The 21,967-nt window shown below is 42.1% G+C and overlaps 1 long non-coding RNA gene across 2 annotated transcripts; it reads right to left on the bottom strand.

The window, feature by feature from the left end:
* Positions 1-17,494: 17,494 nt before the first annotated feature.
* On the bottom strand, positions 17,495-21,813 carry LOC122563818. 2 transcript variants are annotated; one of them, XR_006315745.1, is made up of 3 exons: positions 21,372-21,813; positions 21,110-21,275; positions 17,495-18,072 (listed from the first exon to the last, which is right to left on the bottom strand). It is a non-coding gene; the product is annotated as an uncharacterized LOC122563818 (long non-coding RNA). The 2 variants fall into 2 exon arrangements; XR_006315744.1 differs by lacking the exon at positions 17,495-18,072 and adding an exon at positions 19,541-20,427.
* Between the last annotated feature and the right edge of the window lie 154 nt (positions 21,814-21,967).

Raw genomic sequence — 21,967 nt, 5'->3', positions numbered from 1 at the left:
CATTTAAGAGGCATTTGGATGGGTATATGAATAGGAAGGGTTTGGAGGGATATGGGCCGGGTGCTGGCAGGTGGGACTAGATTGGGTTGGGATATCTGGTCGGCATGGACGGGTTGAACCGAAGGGTCTGTTTCCATGCTGTACGTCTCTATGACTCTAAGACTTTAAACGTCACTTCAGTTCCCTTACTGCCGAAACAGTAGGCCTCATCAGCCTGTTTATATATGTCCATAAGCCCTCATCATTTAATTGTGTCTGCCAATGGTCGTTTTCTGATTCTACTACACACTCATGGGTTGGTTCTTATTTTGGACCCACTGCCTCATGCTTTGAGGCTACTGGCGTTAGCCACTAAAGAAAAGAATTACGTTTCTGTAACAGTACTCACAACCTCAGGACATCCCAAAGTGCTTTACAGCTAATGACAGTGTCTTCAAAGTGTCTCTGTGAAGATGTTTGAAATGTGGCAGCCAATTTGCACACAGTAAGCTCCCAATGTGATCATGACTCAGATAATTTGTTTTAGTGATGAGGACTGAGGTACTGGCCAGGATAGCACTCCTGTTTTAATTGCGGGAGGATATTCATTTTATATTTATCTGACAGAGCAGGTGGTACACTAGTTTAATATCTCATCACTTCTGACAGTGTGGCACTCCCTCAGTACTGACTGTCCGACTTTGCGACACACCCTCAGTACTGATCCTTCGACAGTACGGCGCTCCCTCAGTATTGACCCTCTGACAGTGCAGCGCTCCCTCAGTACTGACTCTCCGACAGTGCGGCGCTTTCTCAGTACTGACCCTCCAACAGTGCGGCACTCCCTCAGTACTGACCCTCCAACAGTGCGGCACTCCCTCAGTACTGACCTTCCAACAGTGCGGCACTCACTCATACTGACCATCCGACAGTGCAGTGCTCCCTCAGTACTGACTCTCTGACAATGTAGCACTCTCTCAGTACTGACCCTCTGACAGTGCAGCACTCCCTCAGTACTGACCCTCTGACAGTGCAGCACTCCCTCAGTACTCTCCCTCTGACAGTGTGGCACTCCCTTAGTACTGACCCTCTGACAGTGTGGCATTCCCTCAGTTCTGACCCTTTGACAGTGCAGCATTCTCTCAGTACTGACCCTTTGACAGTGCAGCACTCCCTCAGCCCTGCTCTAGGGTATCTGCCTGAACCTTTGGTGCTCAAAGTTTTTGGAGTGGGACTTACACCCAGTGCAATCTGCCTTGTGGAGCAAGAGTGAGAACAATAGAGTCACAACCAATACCCTTAACAGAAGGAGATCCTTGCCCTGAAAGTAACCTTGTCATCTGATGTTACAATATACACTATTTCTTGTCATTTCCATGCCATTATCTCTGTACCCCATCATTTCCATTCTTCTATGACAGCCTCAAATCTGTAACCACGTCAGCTGGCACCGGGCTCTCTGTACCAGGGAGCAGCAATTCCAGAAAAGAAGAAACAATCAAGTGGAAAGTCATTTCCCTTTAAGTTACTTTTAGCTCGAGGCTGTTTCAGCTTATGAGCATGTCTCTTGGACCCCTCTCTGATACAACACAAAGAGCTCCACTTCCATCCCACTGAAACATTTCATGATTCTGAAGTAACTCAGATCAAAACACCACTTAGTTTTCGTTATTCCCAATGAGAATAGATTTACCTCCCTAAGCCTTTCTTCTCAACTCATTGATTTCACACTAGCTGTCGTCCTTGTTGGTTACTTTGAACCTTTCTCGATATATTTTGTGAATACAATAACGTTCTCTGTATAAAGTATACCTATGTGGCCTCACTGAATGTTAACCTTGCTGGTTAGACCTCTGTGGCATAATGTACCTCTAATACACCCTGACACCTGGCAACAAGAGAATAATTAGGAGAAAGTGATGTCTGCAGATGCTGGAGATCAGAGTCACAAGAGTGGTGCTGGAAAAGCACAGCCGGTCAGGCAGCATCCGAGGAGCAGGAGAATTGACATTTCAAGCATAAACCCGATGAAGTTACTGATGAAGGGCTTATGCCCGAAATGTCAATTCTCTTGCTCCTCAGATGCTGCCTGACCTGCTGTGCTTTTCCAACGCCACATTCTCAAACAAGAGAATAATGTAATGTTACTCACATCTGAGTTTGCACAAACACAGGAACTTATTTTTATACTATGACTGATTTTATTATTTTTATGCTAATATACAAAATCATGCTTTTCTCAGTATCAAACACAATTTACCCTTCCAGTTTAACCAAAATTCCTCTGTGTCTCATTGAAAATATGTCATTTGTAGAGGGTTTGACAGGGAGGTGCTGAGGAGTTGCTTCCTCTGGCTGGTAGTTGGGGTTATTCTACAGGTTAAGAGGTTGGCCATTTTGGACAGAGATGAAGAGAAATGTAGTTACTCAGAGAGCTATGGATCTTTTGGGTTCTCTATCTCAGAAGGCTGTGGATGCTCAGTCATGGAGCATTTCCAGGACAATGACTGATCTATCTTTGGACACAAATGAAATCAAGGGGAGGTATAGTTGAGGTAGAGGTTGTAATCTTATTGAACAGTGGAGCAGACTTGAGGCTCCTGCTCCTACTTCCAATGTTCTTAAATTCAAACCATCGTGTCTTTCCAAGCTGTTGTCATTCACAAATTTTGACATTCTACTGACTGTACATTTGTCAAACTCATTCATTTTTTTTAGGGTCCTGAGAAGATACAGATTTTTCCCTGTGCTCTCCTTCAGAGTGGTAACTAGGAGACAGATGCCAGGGATCTGGTAGAAACTCTGACCCAGATTCCTAACCTGTGCTCCCTCTGCCCTTATGCTACATGGTCTACAGTGTTTCTAGAAGGCAGATCACTGCCACCTTCTCAAGGGCAACCAGGGGTAGGCAATAAATGCTGGCCCAGACAACAACCCCTGCATCCCACAAATCTCTCACTAGGCAGTGACAAAACCTGTGAAGATGTCCATAAAGCATCCTTCGGCTTGGTGACTAATGAGTAGTAAATGAGAACCTTCCAGTTCAAGGTAACAAAAAAAGATTCAGGGTGAAATTTGCCATTTTTCTTTGGAGAATATGGATGAGTGTATTAGCTGGCACCTAACACACCACACCCACCAAAGAGATTGTCTACCTGATCACCCACCAATTGGCCCATTAAAAGATGACAGATGCACAAAGGCAACTGTCTCACCCTATCAGACGCCCTGACGCTGGTGACCTGGGGTTGCTGGGCAATCAGAGGCCAATACCATCTGGCTCCTAGAGTCCACTGGTTGAGGTCTGCTCCTCAGAGGAGATCTAGTGATGAAAAGGCAAGTCATTTTCTCTTCTTGTCATGGGGTGGGATTTGCAGGGAAAGGGGGAATTAGAAGTAATGACGAGTGCGGGGGCAGGAAAAGGAGTTGGCTTTCATATGTTTGTTCCCTATCTGTACCTTTAATTGCCTCCAGCTCAGGATATTTGAAGGCCTCCTACACCCTCACCATTTGGCCAGATGGTTGCCATATTTTCATATTTGGAGAGACAGATGATCAGGGAGGTGTGATCTGGTGCTCCCATGGCTGTGAACCAACCACGGAAGGGCAATAACGTCCAGCGACCTCAGAAAGTCCACAGTGGACCTTCACACTCAACACATGGTTCCTGAGGTGGCAAGTCAGTGGGCAGGGACAGGAGGCGGGTTTCTCTTCCTCACTCTAATCACCCTGTTTTGCCACCTCCAGTGACAGGAAAATCACAGCCACAATTTCTTTTAAGTGTCTCCACTGCTTTATCCAACCCTGGTGCCTCCCTTGTGTCTGTATGCAACCCAACCTAGGTTTCTTATTAGAAATAACACCGATAAAGGATAGGACGTAATGGGGTGGATTTTTTAATTCCCACGGCCTGCAAAGGTCTGCTCTATGTATGTTCTACGATTCTCTCCCAGGTGTAGAACCCAGCCTTTCTGCACAGAATTTTAGGATGGGGGGTTAGAACAGGGGATGCAAATTACAATTTGACCACAAATACAAATCACGATTTATGTATGATGCAAGTGTGGTCGAAATCTCTTACTTTAGATCTTAAGCTGCGCCATTCAGAAAGCTCTAAACTGGGCAGTACGACGGTTACACTCACTTTGGGAGTTGTCTCATTGGGAAGTACATGGGCAACGGACCGAAAGAGAAAATTCATGGGATGTGAGCAAGGCCAGCATTTATCGCCCATCCTGAATTGAACATGAGCTGAGTGGCTAGTCCAATGACATTGCCACTACACCACTGTCTCCCTGAGACAGCACAGTCCCCTACTTTCAAAACCTCATCAATAGTACTTAAATAATTGAGAATTTAATGAACTCAACTTGATAATGTAAGTTGTCTGAACTTTAAAACAAAGTGCAGATAGCAGCAAGCCTTTCATTTTTATTCTGGCAATTAAGGAGACCTGCATATTGCAACATATTGTATTCTTCGTGTATTTAGAAGTTTGCACCGTGCAATACTTCTATTGCTTTATTTTATTGGAATGATTGTCTATAAAAATGTTCTGAATTATGAACACTTGCTTTATTTGTTTTATCATTACAACTTGGTATCTGTCACTCTGATGGCTTTTCGATAAACCAATTATTGACGTTCTGCACCATTCCATCTGAGCTGCTGTTGGGTCATGAAGAGGAGTTGTATTGGACTCAAACACTGGCTCCACAGATGTTGAGTTTCTCCAGCATTCTCTGTGTTTGTTTCAGATTTTCCATGCACTCACAGGACTTTGGTTTTATCCAACCAATTGCATAGCTCTTTCAAAGATTTGCACCATCAACCTGAGCTGAATGGCCTCTTTCTGTGCTGGGATATTCCATTATTTCTGTGTAAATATGTTTGGAAGAGCTAGTCGTAACTTATATAATCTTTTGATGAATTTAGGAAACAAATAGACAGGGTGGTGAAGAAGGCTAGGAGAAAGTGAGGACTGCAGATGCTGGAGATCAGAGCTTAAAAATGTGTTGCTGGAAAAGCACAGCAGGTCAGGCAGCATCAAAGGAACAGGAGAATCGACATTTCGGGCATAAGCCTTCATTGGACAGAATATAGAATATAGGATTGGGATGTCAGGTTGGGGCTGTACAAGACATTAGTGAGGCCACGTTTAGAACACTGCGTACAATTCTGGTCACCCATCTATAGAAAAGAAGTTATTAAACGTGAGAAGGTACAGAAAGATTTACAAGGATGTTGCCAGGGCTGGAGGATTTGAGCTGAAGGGATATACTGAATAGGTTGGAGTGTCGGAGGCTGAGGACTAACCTTATAGAGGTTTATAAAATCATAAGGGCCATGGGTATGGTGAATAGCCAAGGTCTTTTTCTGAGGGTAGGGAATTCCAAAACTAGAGGGTGTAGGTTTAAGGTGGGAGGGGAAAGATTTTAAAAAGATCTGAGGGATAATTTTATCACGCAGAAGGTGGTACATGTATGGAATGTGCTGCCAGAGGAAGTGGTGGAGACTGGTACAATGATAACATGTAAAAGGCATCTGGATGGGTACATGAATAGGAAGGGTTTCGAGGGATCTGGGCCAAATGCTGGGAAATGGGGAATTGGAATGTTTGGTTGGCGTGAATGAGTTGGACTGAAGGGTCTGTTTCCATGCTGCATGTGACTCTAAGCAAACTTCACAACTTAAGCCTACGTCTCCAACCCCATGTCCTACCCCTTTTCAATCTGCAGACTTGCGTCAAAGGAACTGGCCTTTTTGTGTATGTGAAAAATTACAAAACAATATTTAAAACTGACATCAAGTCATTTGGAAATCAGAAACTTAACTTTGAAGTACTTTAATTACCAAGGGCCTGTGCTCTTGATCACTAGCTCGAATGAGTGGGATGGGGTGAGGGGAGGACATTGCAGTGTCAGCAGTGACTGGACATCAAATGGAAAGGACAAGTTTGACTCTGAGTGTGATACCTTGAGCAGTTGCATTGCTTCTCAAGATCATGTCAATGCTAATCCAAGAAGAGTTGATACTAAGTTAAGATAAGAATGCTTTACCCAGAACCTGTTTCATTGTAAAATCCAAAACTTTAGGTGGGGTAAAATCCACTACCCTACTTCTGTCACACAGTAGATCAAGGCTGCATCACATAAACCATCCTTCCAAGTTCCAATGCTGCATCAGTTTAGCCTTACGAATAAAAACTCCTTCCTTTCGTTCTGAAGATGAGTCAGACTGACTTGAAACATTAGCTCTCAGGCCTCAGGCCTGCAGTGAGGCATCAGCCAAAGGTAGGAGCTCAGCCCTGCAGAGGGGCTTGCAAACTCAGAAGCCAAATATCAAAGAACTGTAGACGTTGGAAATTTGAAAACAGAAATTGCTAGAAAAAGCCAGCAGGTCTGTGGAGAGAAAGCGGAGTTCATGTTAAGGGGTTCAGTGAACCTTCCAGAAGAGATCTGCGAAAGAATCATACCAAAATTAAAATGTTAACTCTATTTCTCTCTCCACAGATGCTGCTGGACCTGCTGAGTTTCTCCAGCATTCTCAGTGCTTGTTTCAGATCTCCAGCATCTGCAGTATTTTGCTTTTGTTATCGCCTTAGTAATATTCCACCTTTATAATGAAGCATTATATTATCGCTTAAGATATAGAAGCAAGAATAGCCACACATCCTGCTCAAGCCTTCAATACAATAGTTGACTTGGATGCCTTGTTTGCTCCCCAAATGTTTCCCTGGAGTTCAAACATCTACTGATCTCATTCATGAGTGTTCTCGATATCTGAGCATTCCCCGGGATAGAAAACGCCAATGATTTGCATGAGGAAGTTCCTCTTCATCTCTATCTTAAATTAGCCGGAGATTATGCCTCTGAGTTCCAGATTGTCATGCCATGAGAAATAACCTCCCAGTGTCTACCCTGTCAAGCTCTTTAAGAATTCTGTAAGTTTCATTGAGATCATCGCTCATTCTTCTAAACTATAATGATGGGGGTGCAAACTACTCAACCTGCCCAATCTGTCACCATAGGAAAACTTTCTCATCACAGGAGTCAACTAAATCTTTACTTCACCAACTCTAAGCCAAATATATCACTACTTAGATAAGGAGACTGTTTGCATTATTCCAGAAGGATTTCACAAATGTTTGATACAGTTAAAGCAAAACTTTCTTTTCTTATCTTATCCACTGCGTTGCCTCCACTTACCAGGATGGGTGCAGCTCCAACAACACTCAAGAAGCCTGACACCATCCAGGACAAAGCAGCCCACTTGATTGGCACCACATCCTCAAGCATCCACTCCCTCTACCCCGGGTGCTCAGTAGCAGCAAGTGTGTACTATCTACAAGACAGACTGCAGAATTTCACTACCTGCCAAACCAGCAGCCCATTTAGAAGGATAATGCAATAGATACGTGTGAACACCACCCCTGCAAGTTCCCATCTGAGCCCCATACCATCTTGACTTGGAAATATATCAATTTTCCTTCGGTGCTGCTGGGTCAAAATCTTGGAACTCCTTTATTAATGGCACATGGACTGCAACAGTTCAAGAGGCAGCTAGGGATGGGCTATAAATGCTGGCCTAACTAGTGATGTCCACATTCATGAATGAAATTTTGAAAAAAAAATCAACATACCATTTGCCTTCCTAATTACTTGCTGTATCACATAATCATAGAATGATAGAATCCCCATAGTGTAGAAGCAGGCCATTCGGCCCATCAAGTCCACACCAACCCGCCGAAGAGTATTCCACCCAGATCCACCTCCCCCCTTCACACTTGCCCTGTAACTGTGCATTTCCCATGGCTAATCCACTCAGCCTGCATATCCCTGCACACTGTGGGCAATTTAGCATGGCCAATCCACCTAAACTGCACATCTTTGGACCTGCATACTAATTCAATATACCCAAATCTCTTTGTTTCTCACCATTCTTGTTTTTCTATTCTTCCAAACAAAATGAATAATTTTACACTTCCCTCCCTTATGGTCCTGTCATTTCCTGCTGACTTAACCTATCTATTTCCCTTGAGGCCTCTATGTGCCTCTCAGTTTGCATTCATACCCAGCCTTGTACAATCAGCAAACTTGGACATTATTCTCTGTTCCTTCTTCGAAGCCATTCATATAAATCATAAATAGCTGAGGCCCTGGCACAGTAACCAGTACTGAATTTCAAACAAGAATCCTAACATCAGGTTATACATTGGGTCACGTCAAAAGGTGATTTTAAAAGAACTTACCATATCTGGTCTTTCGAATGTGGGCAGGGGAACTATCTGAGTCAATGTGACAAAACACTCTTTGCCAGAGATCTGATAAAAGATTGCTAACTCAACTGGCCCATTCATTCTGCTGATAGCCTCAGTAAACATACTTCAGTTATCTAGCTGAGAAGGAAAGGGCTATTATCAATGTAAAGGGTTACTGCAATCAATGATGTATATACAAAAACTGATGGCTATTTATGCTGGAGCTCTGTTTTTTGGTTGAAAACAAATTAGAATCATAAGTCACAGGAGGAGACCATTCAGCCCTTTGCACCTGTCTCATTATTTAGTTAGACCATAGCTGATCTGTACCTTCCTCTTACTTGGCCTTGTTCCATTCCCTTTGACATTGCTCCCTGTCAAAAATCAATCAATCGCAGTTTTCAAATCTTTTATAGTCCGAACATCACTCACCTACTGGATGAGCGGAGCTAATTCAGGAGATTTTCATATTCCCACTTCTCTCTTGTGTGAAGTGGTCCTTTTTGATTTCCCTGTTAAATGGCTAGCTCTATTATTAAAATTACATTCTCTCAATCCTGAGTTCCCCATTAGAGAATATAGTTTGTCTGTGTCTATTCTGCTGAATCCTTTCAACGTCTTGAACAATCATGATCCCCCCAGTCTCCTAAAACCGAGTAAATGCAAGCCAGGTATGTTCAATCTGTCCCCATAGTTTAATCTTCCAATTCTGTTGACCTTTAACTATGCCCAGAGCCAGGCCAATGCATTCTTCCAGACATATTGTGCTCAAATCTGTATACCATCATCCCGATGGAATCTGATTAAGTCTCAACACAAGTGAGGCATAACTTGCTTCCCTTTGTATTCCAACACTTTTGAATTAGAGGCCAACATTCCATTTGCCTCTTTAATTTCTCTTTATGTCATGCTACTAACTTTAAATGATTTGTGTACCGTACTTGAGCTCCAAAATCTTTTTGCTCTTCAACAATTGTAGTTTCCCAACATGTAGAGAACAGGCTGGTTTGTCTTTCTTAGGTTCAAAGTGGATGACCTCACATTCAACTTCATCTGACATTTTCGCCCGCTCACTTAAATAACCTTTGACCTTTTATAACTTCTGGCCACCATCTGCATTCCTCCTCCTGATTAAACCTGTACTGAGTGGCATATCTCATGTCTGTGAGAACTTCCATAACAAATGTCTAAACTCCCACTTACAGCTGAAACTGCTTGTGTGAAGTTTTTGGATTCTTAGATTCCCTACAGTGTGGAAACAGGCCCTTCAGCCCAACAAGTCCACACCGACCCTCCAAAGAGCAACCCACCCAGACTCATTCTCTTACATTTACACCTGACTAACGCACCAAACACTAAGGGCAATTTAGCATGGTCAATTCACCTAACCTGCACATCTTTGGATTGTGGGAGGAAACCGGAGCACCCCGAGGAAACCCACACAGACGCGGGGAGAATGTGCAAACTCCACACAGACAACTGCCCGAGGCTGGAATTGAATCCGGGTCCCTGGTGCTGTGAGGCAGCAGTGCTAACCACTGAGCCACCTTAAGATGTGTGGGCATCGTTGGGTGGGCCAAGACTTACTGCCCATCTCTAGCTGCCTTTGAAAAGGAAGTGGTGGAGGCTGGTACAATTACAACACTTAAAAGTCCTCTAAATGGATTCATGAATGGGAAGGGTTTAGAAGGATATAAGCTAAATGCTGGCAAATGGGACTAGATTAATTTAGGATACTGGTTGGCATGGACGAGTTGGACTGAAGGGTCTGTTTCCGTGCTGTACAGCTCTCTATCGCTAAGGTGGTGGGGATCTGCTGTAATTGCTACCTCCTGCCAATGGAGGCACTGCTGCTTCCTGTCAGTGTAGACAGACAAGAGGCTGGAAGAACACAGCAAGCCAGGCAGCATCAGGAGGTGGAGAAGTCAACGTTTTGGGTGTAACCTTTCTTCAGGACGGGGGTGGGCGGGTTGGTGTGGGGGTTGCTGCAGATAAATGGGGAGGCGGAGGCAGGGTGGTGAAGTGGGGATAGGTGAAGACAATAGAGGGTATGACCTGGTTGGTCAATGGGACGAATGAATCAGGTTGGTGGCAGGAAGGAGTGGAAGGGAGGGGGCAGGTCTGGAAGGGAAGTTGGGGTTGTAAAGGGAGGTGAGAGCAGTAATTGCTGCTTGGCATGTTTGCAAATGCCCATTGCAAATGTGGATGTAGGAATTTACAATGAAACGATAAAAGCACAGAAAATATTAAATTTAAACTGAGTTATATCTGATTTGCACATTTAGAATCAATTTGTTGTCTATGTATCTGAAAGGGTTAACACAAAGAATGACCATCAACAACTATCCCTCGAAGTTTCACACACGTGCAGTCGCTCCAATGTTCCTCACATGGCCATTGCTTTTGTGATAATTGTCCATGTCATACTGACCCTGTCCTGAATACCCGACCAGCTCCAATACTCAATTCCACCTGCGACCTCCTTCCTCACCCGCCACCTTACCCTCTCACTCACCCAGCTGCCATCCTATTCCCTCATCCATTCTCCTTCCATGATTCCTTCTTTCTTTTGTTCGTCAAAGTGTCTTTGGAATCTTTAAACCCCGTAATGCAGCAGGTTCCTCACATGGCCATTGCTTTTGCATGACGATTCTAAAAATCGCTGGAGCACATGGGTCTTGGAGGGTCACACAGCTGATAATAAAATTACAGGAATGCTGTCTGTTAGGACAACACACTGGCATGATCCCACATTATCTTAGGATCTCGAAGAAGTGAAACCTAACTTCTCATCCTCCTCAAAGTCTCTATAATAAGGCTTATCGTACTATTGTAACCAGTAGCCAGCTGCTAACATGCAATAAATATATATTGTTAATGATGAGAAACTCTTTTCGTTAGACCATGAAGTGGCTTGCCTCCATCAGTCTAGATCAAGAAGGCCCTTTAGTTTCCTGGATGAAAAGAGGCTTCTGGCAGCAATCTTCAACATGAACAGCACAGTGAGCTGGCATACAGCAATTATCTCACACCCACTTCTTCTGAAGACTTGAGTCCCTATGTATAATGTCTGGGGAGAATTTCTCACGTTGTCTTACTTGAACAATACTGTCATTTTTCTCATCCGGTTTTGGACATTTGGGTTAGAAATTCCACAGTCTCAGCAGTTCTTCAGGATCCAATCAATTAGTTATATTTATCAATTTTTCTGTCCAGATTTCTTGAAGGCAAAGGTTTAGCATAGTGGGCCATTCCACAGTATAACTTATCTTCAATACCTCACTATCTACTGTGGATCTGGATAGTGACCATTGACTTAGCAATTTCCATGATAAGGATCACAGGTTAGCCTGCTTGCCCTCAACAACAGTTTGTATTTATTTATAAAACACCTTTAATGTCTGAAATGTCTCAAGGCACTTCATGGTGGAATTAGAAAAGCAAATATGATGCAGAGCCACTTAAGGAGATATTGATTTCATTGTTCTTGTTATTCATTCACTGGATATGGTATCACTATCTAGGCCAGTACCTATTGTCCATCCCAGAGGGTAGTTAAAAGTCAACCACATTGCTACTGGTCTGGAGTTACCTGTAGGCTAGTCCAGGTAAGGAGAGGTCTCATCCATAAGATGGCACTTCCAACATTGCAACACTCCCTCAATACAACAGACATGAGAACCATATGTTTTGTTTAACATTAATTGACAGTGGTTACATGCTATTAGTCTAGCATTCAATTCCAGATTTTATTAATTTCATATTTCACCATCTGCTACGATAGGATGTCAACTGACATCACCAGAACATTAGCCTGGGTTATGAATTACTAGCCCAGTGACGTTATCAGATGCCACCACCTCCCCTTATTTACAGATAATTAAAGAGTGATATATCCTGACAGATGTGCTACAGGTTGACTTGGGAGGCCCTGTCGCTCCGACTATGTGATAATTGTCCGTCTCATACGGACCCTGTCCTGAATACCCGACCAGCCCCAATACTCAATTCCACCTGCGACCTCCTTCCTCACCCACCACCCTACCCTCTCACTCACCCAGCTGCCATCCTACTCCCTCATCCATTCTCCTTCCACAATTCCTTCTTTCTTTGTTCGTCAAAGTGTCTTTGGAATCTTTAAACCCCAGAATGCAGCAGGTAGTGATGTAAAAAGGGAGAATGTAGTTTGGCCACACATGTTGATCTTGTCCTCCACTGGATGAGAAAACGCACTCCATTGTGTCTGAAAAGGTCGAGATTGGAGGCGAAAAGGGCAGGGTGAGTAAATGGGAGTGCAGTGGATATTTGGTTCTGATTGCCACTCTAATTCTACCATTAGGGAAATACCTGATACTGATCAAAAATGTAGGTTTTAAGGAGAGTGTTAAAAGGAAAAAGGGTGGTCGGGAGGTGGAGATGCTTAGGTTAAGAATTCAAGACTTCAGAACCTTGACAACTGAAGGCACAGCCTCCAATATTGGAATTACTAAGATTGTGATGCTCAAAAGGCATCAGATGTATACAGATAGGTTGGGTATAATATCCCACTATTTCTCTATTTCACTGTATCAACTATTTATTTATGCAATGGGAAATCAGATTGTTGTTTTGACTAACCATTTAATTTCATAATTTAATATATCCTGATATGTAGACACACTCTAAGGATCAAAATTCTAGCAGCAAGTGAATTGTAAGGGCTAACTACTGCTCTTTAACAACTGTCATTCAATAAAATGTAACTGAAGCGGTAGATTGTCATATAATGTCAATCTGATGAAGGAATATTACTTGAAAAGTAGCACCAGCACTCTCCAGCGCCACCATAAATTAAGAAGAGATTTATAAAATTATTTACAAACACAGCCAACTTTTGCCTGAATCAGAAATAATAACAAATTAGTTAATTTTAAAAGGGCACAAACTAGATTCAGAGCTGAAAATGTGTTGCTGGAAAAGCGCAGCAGATCAGGCAGCATCCAAGGAGCAGGAGAATCAACGTTTCGGGCATGTGCCCTTCTTCCTGAAGAAGGGCTCATGCCTGAAACATCGATTCTCCTGCTCCTTGGATGCTACCTGACCTGCTGCGCTTTTCCAGCAACACATTTTCAGCTCTGATCTCCAGCATTTGCAGTCCTCACTTTCTCCACAAACTAGATTCAACCCATTATATCAGATAGGATATCAAGATATCAAATATAGATATCAAATCCATATAAAATTTAAATAAATTCAATTCTTTCTTGTGGGCAGATCTCACTGTGTCTGAACAAGTCATGTCAACTTTGAGATATTGGGATTCTAGTTGTATAAAAATCTAACTGTTCATTATTATTATTTTGTTCATCTTAACTCAAAATCAATCCAGTGTCTGGTGCAGTAACTGAAAAGCATTTGACTGGGGTCATTTTCACTGGATTGGTGGCTGGTTAAGGATATGAAATTGTTGAAGGTTCACATCTTTCTTTTTTAAAAGGGATAAAGTCATTTTGTCAGTTTCTCAATTCACTTTCCAGAATCAACTGAAGTTGCCCCAACTAAGAATACAGGATACCACAGCATATGAAAGAATCGTATGAAGGCTTATGCCTCCTGGTCCAGGAATTTAGTCCAGGTCAGCCTGTCTTGTTTCTGATAAAAGGTCTCAAGTTTTCATTTCTCCACAGATGCTGCTTGACTTGTTGAATATTTGCAGCATTTTATACTAGTTTTATTTCAGAAGTTCAGTGTCCGATTATATTTGTTTCTGCTTACCTTTCTCCTCTCTCTGAAGAAGGGCTCATGCCCGAAATGTCGATTCTCCTGTTCCCTGGATGCTGCCTGACCTGCTGCGCTGTTCCAGCAACACATTTTCAGCTCTGATCTCCAGCATCTGCAGACCTTACTTTCTCCTCTCTCTGATCCCCTACTTTTGGTTGCAGTCTGTACCACCCATTGTTTTACAGGCTCTTGAAAAGAAAATACAGTTCCTCAGATCACCTTCTGAGATGTTAACACATGAACAGTTAACATGCTTGTCTGAAATTCCTCTCTTACCCATTTACAGTCATAGAGTCACAGAGATGTACAGCACGGAAATAGACCCTTCAATCCAACTCGTCCATGCTGACCAGATGTCCCTAAATTAATCTAGTCCCATTTGCCAGCAATTGCCTCATATCCCTCTAAACCCTTCCTATTGATATGACTATCCAAATGCCTTTTAAATGTTGTAATTGCACCAGCCTCCACCACTTCCTCTGGCAACTCAGTTCCATACGCACACCACCCTCTGCATGAAAAGGTTGCCTTTTAGGTGTCTTTTATATCTTTCCTCTCTCACCTTAAATCTATGCCGTCTAGTTTTGAATTCCCTTACCCTGGGGAAAATACCTTGGCTATTCGCCCTATCCATGCCCCTCATGATTTTATAAACTTCTATAAAGTCATTCCTTAGCCTCTGATGCTCCAGGGAAAAAAGCCTCTCTCTATAGCTCAAATCTTCTTCATAAATCTTTTCTGAACACTTTCAAGTTTTACAACACCTTTCCTATCACAGGGAGACCAGAATTGAACTCAATATTCCGAAACATGGCCTAACTATGTCCTGTACAGCTGCAACATGAATGAAGGTCTGAGTTTTGCTTCACTGGAGCAGCAGAGAGATGAACTAGTTAAGCAGTATCATGTGAGCTCTGAGCAGAGAATCTTCGGGGCCCTTGTTTTAAACTTTCAGGTAAACCTTGCAGGAACAATTTGATTGCTTCACTTAAATGCTGCCTAATATAACATGCTTATGATTACAGGAGAGGACAGGAGTATATAGGTCTTCTATGTTAAGTTGCCTTTGTGCTCCGTGTTCCACAGGGGAGCCATATCCTCTGTGTATCATTAACATTTTCTTTTTGTAAAACTAAGCTATGATTGTTCTGTAATGGCATTTTAGAGGAATAAAGCTCCTATACATTTACATATACAGTTAACTGTGTCCCTTCATCACTGAAATTGAAGCTCCTTTTAAAGTTACTTCTTAGTGTAACCAGGAAATGATTTTTATGCCAATATTACTACTGAGAATGGATTACCCTTAGTAACAAAAGATTAATGAAGATCAGAACAGACTGATTTTAAAGGCACGTATTTTCATTGACATTAGTCTGTATTCACATTTCTTTCGGGTGCTCCGGTTTCCTCCCACAGTCCAAAGATGTACAGGCTAGGTGGATTGGCCTTGGGAAATGCACGGTTACAGATATAGTGGGCGCTGCTCTTTGGGGGATCAGTGTGGACTCAATGGACCGGATGGCCTAATTCCATACTGTAGGGATTTTTTGATTGGGGGCTGCACTTTTAGCTGCTAAAGTCCTACATGAAGGAATTCCTTTCTAAGTCTCTCTACCTCCCTTTTGTCCTTTTAAAAAGTTTTTGTTAAAACCTACCTCTCACTTATCCTAACATCTCCTTAAGTGGCTCAGTGTCAAAATGTTGTTTAATGCTCCTGTGATGCATCTTGGGATGCTTTACCACATTAAAAGTGCTACATAAATACAAGGTATTATTGTTGTTGCTTGTGTTTCTGACTGACCAGATGGACTGCAGAATCTTTTTTGTTTCTGCACTAACCTTTTCATATTACACGATGAGGATGCCAAAGGCATTTGCGTTAGTTCACTCTCCTTTAACGAATGGATTGAGAATCATGAAGCAAAGAGGTCAGAATAAGCATTTGATCGTCTGCAGCATTTCAGAGCGTTAAGACCGGGAAAGGGTTACACACGTTTACAGTTCTATTTAAAATAATATCTAACTGGCTGTCGAGAACAGTCCTGTGGGCTTTTCAAAAACACCAATAGCTTTAGTCCAATTATTTAAAGCAACATTATCACGAGCTAGTAAATAACAATGGCACACAGCCATCAGTATTTACTAGCTCAGGATAACACTGCTCCCATCACCTTAGACACAATCAGCCACAACATACAAGCTATATCATGTTGATGTCTGGTGACACTGGGCTTTGTGTAAAAGGCAGTGTTGATTTAGATAAGGCTTTGAGAGCTTAACAGAAGGAAGTTGACTTTTTTTTCCCCTTCTCTATATCTGATTCCCTCTATTTTCCCTTCTAATTCTCTCTGTTCCTCACCCTTTACCAGCTTATTGTTCTCTTTGTCTATCTGAGTATCTCTTTGCCTCTTTGTATTTCTTTAATTCACAGACATTTCTTCCATTTGTCAGTCCCTCTCTCCCCCTCTGTCTTCTTAGTTCTATTTTTATCAAGATCTTTGTTCCTCTTGGTTCCATACTTGTATGAATACAAACATTTCTCTTTTCATCTTAGTCTGTCACTCGAAATATAATTTTTTTTGTTATCTACCTTTCCTTTCCTGTCTCACACTGCTGCTTTATTTTGGTTGAATATAATTGATACAATTTATAATCAACTACGGTGTTAAATAATTCAAAGAGATAATTGTAATTGCCGCTGAATGACAGCATGACTACAGCTCTGACCCCAAGCTCATAGCCTGCATCTCTGATCAGTTCACTTTTGCAAGAAGTGCCTTCTCTTTAACCATGAACCAACGCTACAGAGGAGTCATGTTAATTGTCTGTTTGGTCCCAAGGAAAAGAATGAACATCAAATTCTGAGGAGGCAGAACTTTTTTTTGGTACTTTTCATTTTAAGTTGTTGCTTTTGCAAGATAATTATACTTGCATTGGTATGGTGCCTAATCATATTGAAGTGTCTTAACACCCTCTACACAATGCACTACATATCTAAGCACCACACTAGAGTGTTGGTTTATCCATCAGTGCAGTCGACACAAAATCCTGTGTTTGACACACAAGTCTTGAAAAGCTTCAATCTGAATTAATAAAAGGGCTAAACTTGGATTAATGCCCCTTTCTGGTACGTTAAAGTGAAAAAGCCAAGGTTCAAATTTGTTTCTGTTTTTAGCATTCAATAATGAAATTGGAGAGTGAGGTTAGGAGGTGAGAATTAATGTGGGTAATATATCTGTACTCTTCCACTACACTGAGGTCTGTCTGCAGTCAACTTGATATGATATTTGTGTTCATATCTTCTGGAATTATGCAATATGCTGGATCAAATGAAGAATAACATACTCTGCAACTGAAACACTACAGATAATTACTGTAACACTCGGAAGGTTTACAGTTGTATGTTGTATTCACGATTTAGAGGAAAAAACTCATAACTTTGTTATTGTGCATCATTCAATTAACAACAAATGAGAAGGTGTGTGGGTGCAGCAGGGGATTTTTTTTTACTATGATAATGATTATTTTCGCACACAAGGCTCAACCAAATATTAATACAATTACTGGCAGGGGTCAAACCATGGGTGTGATGCTTTGTTTTCATTGAATGGCATATAAAAATAACTTTCTCAAGATTCTTTCACTGTTATATAGTTCCAGCCTGTTTAATGCTGCACGCAAGTTACAACTTCACACAGTGTGGTACTACTTTAAACAGTGTTTAAACCGAAAGTAGCTATTAGCCTTATCAGCATCAAGCAGAACAATTAAATAAAAGGGAGTATGCAATGCCGTCGGAAATTTAAATGCATAAGAGCGCTGCCCAGTGTGGTACTGTGCAGCAAAAGCCATCTTTTAACCATTGCACAGTTAGTTGATGGTGGTTTCACTGTTGCTTTTGTTCTCCAGTTAAGGATCAGCTTGTGTTCCAACTCCTGCAAACTCCCACAGGCGTCAGCTCTGCTTTGGTGGATAGCACTCTTGCCTCCAAGTCCCAAGGTCATATCTTCCAGTGCCACTCTGGGAATATGAACATCTAATCCAGGCTGCATAACTGAAGGCGTGTTCTACTGTCAGAAGCAGATGAGGGTTTCAATTAGTCCTTGCCTTCTCTGTTATGGTGTCATTAAAGATACTATGTTACAGAGAACAGCACAGGGAGTTTGCCTGGGTATCCTGACTTATCCCTCAACCAATATCATCAAAAATATTTGGGCTCTTGAATTCTTGACCCCAGTTATGCATCATGAAATGTGTCAGGGCCAAGTGATCCCCCATGGAACTCAAAGGAAAATTAAATGAGAATCTGCTGAATAACATGAAGACAGTTGGAAACAATGGCATCGACATTGCAGGCTGCTTTACCTCATGACCTCATGGTTCAATACGTAATGGAAAGGCCTAGGAACAAAGGTTTCCCATATTCTCATATGCATTGAACATTGAAGTGATTATTCTAGTTCAACCCCTCATTCCTATTTTAAGGAATTCATCTTTGCAACAGATCGGTCATTGGTTAGACCTGGTCTGGATAATTGTGGGCAGTTTTGGTCAACTTGTCTCAGGAAAGTTATTATTGCCACAGAGAGAGTTCATTGAAGGTTTACCAGACTTGTTCCTGGCATGGAGAAAGTGAGGACTGCAGATGCTGGAGATCAGAGCTGAAAATGTGTTGCTGGAAAAGCGCAGCAGGTCAGGCAGCATCCAAGGAACAGGAAAATCGACGTTTCGGGCATAAGCCCTTCTTCAGGAAGAAGGGCTTATGCCCGAAACGTCGATTCTCCTGTTCCTTGGATGCTGCCTGACTTGCTGCGCTTTTCCAGCAACACATTTTCAGCTCTTGTTCCTGGCATGGCAAGACTGACCTTTGAAGGGAGATTGGGGAAACTGGGCCTGTATTTTCTAGAATTTTGAAGAATGAGAGGTGATCTCATTTAAATTTACAAAATACTTAAAAGGATTGACAAGGTGGATGCAGTAAGATGTTTTCCCTTGTTGGGCACTATAGAACCAAGAGGCACAATTTCATAATAAGGGGACTGAGATAAGGAGAATTTGTTTTTACACAGAGAGTGGTGAATCTATGGAATTCCCTCCCCCATAGAGCCATGAAAGCTCAGTCTGTACCTAAAATAGAGGTTGATACAATTTTGATTATCATTAGTGTAAAGGATTATGTAAAGGCACTGAAGAGTCTGCTTACTGTGATCATTTTAAATAGTGGAGTGGGGTCCAAAGGCTGAATAGCCTTCCTATGTTCCTAACATAGGCTTGAGGAATTACCTTATAGAGGTTTATAAAATCATGAGGGACATGGATAGGATAAATAGACAAGGTATTTTCCTTAGGGAGGGCATAGGTTTAATATGAGAGGGGAAAGATTTAAAAGGGATCTAAGGGGCAACCCTTTCACATAGAGGGTGATGTGTGTATGGAATGAGCTGCCAGAGGAAGTGTTGGAGGATGGTACAATTACAGCATTCAGAAGGCATCTGGATGGGTATATGAATAGTAAGGGTTTAGGGGGATATGCTGGGCCAAATACTGGCAAATGGAACTGGATTTATTTAGGATGGTCGAGTTGGACTGAAGGGTCTATTTCTGTGCCATACATCTCTCTGCCTCTATGACATCTGTATAGAAGATCATAGAATCTCTGGAATTCCTGGAACAGCACCGTGGAATGCACTTAGTGGAGAATAAGGAGAAGGATTATTATTGGGAACACATCAGCACTGCAATCACGGTGGCCCATTTCTGAAAGACATAGAGCATTATCACACCATACAGCAAATGACTTTTGTTGACAAGATAATGTAAGGAGCAAAGGTAAAATTCCGAAAGGGAAGGTTTGGGATCTTCATTTCACTCTGTGATATTCATCAATCTGCAGAATCCCTGTACACTACATGAGAAAGTAATGCATGTAGATGCAGGAAAAGGTAGTGAAGAAAGTGGGTGGCAGACACGGAAAAAGGAGATAATGAAATAGAGGATGGAAAACAGTTTCAATTAGAGGACGAAACATCTGAGATGTAAAATTTGATCTTCATCTGCAATAATTAAAGTCATTAACGATTTGTGAATCAGAGTTTGCACAACAGGAAACCACACACACAAAAAATATGTGAAACAATTAATGATTGGCATAAGTCACAGGCTCTTCTCTCTGAATAACTCCAGGAGCGCTGCGTTGTTGGGGGGTGCTGTCTTTCATTAAGTTAGTCTCTTCTTGCCTATATTGGAAGTTCTGAAGAAATTATAACATTAACTCTATTCTCTCCACAGATGCTGCCAGAGTTTCTCCACCATTTTCTGTGATATACAAATGCCAGTGCTGGAAATTATTGAAGATCTGAGGACACCAAGTGGAAAAAGGGGCAAGTAGCTCAGTGTCTTGGCCAAATCTCCTCTCCCAGACACACCTAATTTAAAAAAAAAGGGATTAATTAGATGGTCATCCGTCAGTTTGCTGTGCATAAAGCAGTTCCTCAAAGGACGCCTCAAAGGAATTGGTTGCACAAATGAATAAGTTGGAGAGATTTCTGATACAGACAGCATGCTGCTAACTAAGTGCCTTAGATTTTCCATTCTTTTTTGATGGTGTGTGGGAGTCGAAGAGGTCTGCGAGTAGAACTCGGTTAGTCTGGCTGAAACTGAAAAAGGAACATAGTGGGGGGGGGGGGGGAACAATCGATATAATAACGTCTGTCCAAAACACTTGCAAAACACTACATTTCCTGGAAATTGTCACGTTGTCAAATAACAACCAATAACTATCAGCTGATTTAAACATAAATATTTTATTTTAAAAAGAAAAACTATTTTTGTTCTTGAGCTGAGATGATTCAGCACGAACTGACTGCACTTCAGTTTAATGATGGGAACTGTCGAGCGGATTGAAATTGGAAATAGCGTGAAAATAACCGATTTTGAAGCAACGATCTATCCCAACCCCTAGCAAAATCAGGAGGCTTTTAAAATAAATATTAAAACATATATTTCTCTTTGAATTAATGCTTAGCAAATAAGTTGTCTCCCTCGCAATCAGAGGGAAAGTCTACAGGACTTCCAAAAACAGTGTTGATTCAGCCGAACAAAGTAAACCTGATTCACAGTCGAAAAAAGCTGGGATGGTGCAGCTCAAAGGATTTCTCAGTATCGGGTTAGTGCCACAACGGCATGTATCTTTCTGTGGTATCCTCTTTCTGTTGTATCCTGAGCCCCCGAAGGAAACGAGAATAGACTGAAACAGATCGAAAGGAGGACAAGCCTTGAGTGGAAGAAAGGAGGAAAGCTGTAAAACCAATGCAACTGAAAGAAAGTCTTTGAAAAAGGCGACTGGGATGGGAAGGTGAATTGTACTCACCACCCACAGGCACCAATTCATTTATTCTCAGAGTGTGGGGGCTGCAAATCCAGATGTTGTTTCATGGTGCTGCTAATCTTTTTACAGTGCATTTTATGCCCAAAAACAATTAGCAAATGAGTTTTCTTTCCTTTTTTCCGATCGTACAACACTTGGTCGATGAGTTTCTCGATCTAAAAACACTTTGTTTTTATTTTTGCAACGCACCTATCAGTCACTTTCGTGAGAGATATGACTACAAGGTTCTTGCACTGAGGTGTTAACTTGTTTCCAATTATTACCCCCCCACCCCCAACCTCCACAATTTTTTTTTCCATGCAAAAGGTTTAATTTAGAAATCTCTGAGCTGGACTGTTGTGCAATGACGTTAGTTGCATTGCTGTGCTTTCCATGACAACGGGGGCGCGCCGCGGCCCGAATGGCAGGAGGCTCCAGGGCCCAGCTGTCAATCAACGCTGATACGCATGCGCACGGGCGGCCGATGAAGAGGATGGGATGAGGACGAACCGGCCAATGGCTACGGGGCGAGTAGGCGGGGGCGTGTTAGAAATGATGGACAGGCAGACTAGACCAATAGACAGCGGGGGAATGGTGGA

The sequence above is a fragment of the Chiloscyllium plagiosum genome, chromosome 28 (assembly GCF_004010195.1).
Source record: "Chiloscyllium plagiosum isolate BGI_BamShark_2017 chromosome 28, ASM401019v2, whole genome shotgun sequence".
NCBI lineage: Eukaryota > Metazoa > Chordata > Chondrichthyes > Orectolobiformes > Hemiscylliidae > Chiloscyllium > Chiloscyllium plagiosum.
Note: the sequence above shows the minus strand (reverse complement) of the source record. Positions and strands in the feature narration are given on the sequence as shown.